The sequence below is a fragment of the Capricornis sumatraensis genome, chromosome 3 (assembly GCF_032405125.1).
Source record: "Capricornis sumatraensis isolate serow.1 chromosome 3, serow.2, whole genome shotgun sequence".
Lineage (NCBI taxonomy): Eukaryota > Metazoa > Chordata > Mammalia > Artiodactyla > Bovidae > Capricornis > Capricornis sumatraensis.
The window spans coordinates 62,484,787-62,487,687 of record NC_091071.1 but is presented as its reverse complement, the minus strand read 5'-3'; the positions used below and the strand labels follow the sequence as shown (position 1 = coordinate 62,487,687).

The window sequence follows — 2,901 nt, the reverse complement described above, 5'->3', positions numbered from 1 at the left end:
CTGTTGGTGTCTAACATGGAATTCAATTTCCATGAACTTCACAGTTCTGTGAACCTGAAAAATATTTAATATGACTATTGAGTTAAATTATCTATGCCATATATAATCAGTTACTTAGTGATAGGCAAACAAATTCTTTATTATATCATATCTTCCAAATTGTTTCCCATTAAAATTAATGACATGGTGAGAAAGTATAGGAGAAATGAATTCAATAGCTAGTTTCTTTTTCATGGCAAAGACTATACCATAGAGACCAGTACATTTGACCTTAGAAAACTGTCTTCATTTAATTTGGTCACTGTCCTGTTACAAACAGATCACTATTCTGCAATGGGATATTAAATAGAAGTATATTCCCTATCAAATATTAAATACAATGAAAATTTTCTCTCTTTAAATTAGAGCAACTGCATTCCTTAAAAGCATTTATGAATCAATATTCATATGATAATGAATATCCCCTACCTGCAAAAGGTGAATGAGAAAATCATATTAAAATTATTACCTTTACAAGAATTTAATGTTAAATTACATTTCAAAGAACTCCTAGTGGAGCTGAGAAACAGGCAAGTAAATTCTATACTGTTTCCAGGTACTTAGTAGACATGTATCTGCATGTGTAAACCATTAGGGATAAAAAAGATATGAATACACAAAACATTAGTTCCTGCAGTAATGATACATGCTTTAATAACCTTGAGGAATAAGCCAGAAAAATCCATCTATAAGAACTCACATTCAGCACTTTATACAGAAGACACAAATATAATAGACAATGGATTAAAAAAAAACCCTGCTGCTTCTCAAGCATGACTAATGATATTGTTATTACATTTAAATTAAAGTAACTTCTAAGTTCTATTTAGAAATAAGTCTCTGCATTGCTATCTAGGAGGAATTTAAATGGATTTATATTTGGAGTTCATATGTTTATATATAAAGAAGAATATTTCTCCTTGTTTATCAGTAATCTGGGAATCGTGTTTGGAAACATTGGTTTTTCATCATATATTTTAAAAATTGCAGTTGTGCTGAGTATTTTTTGTTGTATCATGCACATAAATATAACTTGCCTGGTGGCTCACATGGTAAAGCATCTGACTACAATGTGGGAGACCCAGGTTCTATCCCTGGGTTGGGAAGATCCCCATAGAAGGAAAAGGCAGCCCATTCCAGTATTCTTGCCTGGAAAATCCCATGGACGGAGAAGCATGGTAGGCTATAGTCCATGGGTCCTTAGTAGACAACAAAAATGCACATAAATATATGTCTGTATTATACAACCATTAAAATAAGAAATGCCTATTTTAACTCTTGGTCATCAGTTCCTCATGGCACTGGTTCCACTAACAAGAGGTATTTTCCTAACCTGATTATATCATACCTCATCTGGGAATTTACATATTACCTAATTCATATGGATAAGAACCCATACCAAGACTCTTGAAAAGGTTTTTATTAATTCACAATGACATTAGCAACATGTGACACACTGAGCTATGAAACCGTGATTAAGCCAGCTAAAAATTTCTTATATTTAGAGAAAGCACATATATTTTCCTAATTATGAAGTTCTCTGTGAGGTGGTACCATCCTGTTAGCCTATTGAATTTTTACCTAGGATGGTTTAGAGTCAGAGCCCAGAAGAATGGGACTCATGTGTCAGGAAAACCAGCCTGTAGCCTTAGACTGTTGTCATGATGGGCACATGTACATTCTGTGATGCCTGGGTCATTGGTCATAATTTGTGATCCATTTTTAACTGTAATAGTAAATCAGTGTGTGCAATTACATAATATGCTGCCATAGATTTGAACAAAAACTGAGTGGTTTGCTTGCATATCCATTTACAAGTCCTGAGTAGACACACAACAGTGCTTCACTGTTTTTAATATGATTAAATTTATAAAGAATTTGATAAAATACAGTTTAACATTTGGCCTTTGTGGTACATCAGTACATTTTCTTTTAAATGATAAGGTATAATACCAATTATATTTTTTTAAATTTATTTGTTTTAATTGGATGCTAATTATTTTGCAATATTGTAGTGGTTTTTGCCACACATTGACATGAATCCTCCATGGGTGTGACATGTATCCCCCATCCTAAAACCCCTCTCCCACCTCGCTCCCCATCCCACCTCTCAGAGTCATAAAAATATGGAACGCTTCACGAATTTGCATGTCATCCTTGGGCAGGGGCCATGCTAATCTTCTCTATATCGTTATAATTTTAGTATATGTGCTGCAGAAGTGAGCAACCAATTGCATTTTTAGACAAGTGATATATATGACCGAAAATTACCTTCCAGAACATAGACATGAAGAAAGTACTTACAGTTATCATTGAGAAAGTACAAAATGATTAGTTGTGTTGAAGTTTCTAGTTAGATGTAGGTGCCAAAGTAGTCAATTGTATTCCATCTTTTTATTAATTGACCAAGATGTGGCATTATGAAACTGATTACTTTTAAAAGTATAATATAATGGCTGACATATTTTATCTCCAATTTCTATCAAGAATTCTTCGAAACATGCTATCATGAATCCATCCTTGCTGATAGGAAAAGTACTTATCCAGGAATGAGCAATACATTCACTCTTGCAGTGCATCAGAGTACCAACTGATACATCAACCACTCTGGGATTTGATGTCAGAGGGTAAAAGGAATGCTTTTGTTCTAATATTAGTATGTTATTGTTGGAGAAAGCTCAGCTCTACAACACTATGATTACAATGTCTATTTTTCTTTCTCTGATAATGACAATGGCAGAAAATGATAAAGTTTGATATATGGTCCACATCAAATATTCCCTTGTTCTATTGATCACTGCCTACTTCAAATAATTTACTTCTCTCCAAAGCCCCCAAAGTAATGCAGGAAGCTGCAAGAAA

General features: G+C 33.6%; 1 non-coding gene across 1 annotated transcript; it reads right to left on the bottom strand.

Annotated features, from left to right (window-relative positions):
• Positions 1 to 2,159: 2,159 nt before the first annotated feature.
• On the bottom strand, positions 2,160 to 2,266 carry LOC138077372 (U6 spliceosomal RNA). The gene has a single exon (XR_011144808.1). It is a non-coding gene; the product is annotated as a U6 spliceosomal RNA (small nuclear RNA).
• Positions 2,267 to 2,901: the final 635 nt, after the last annotated feature.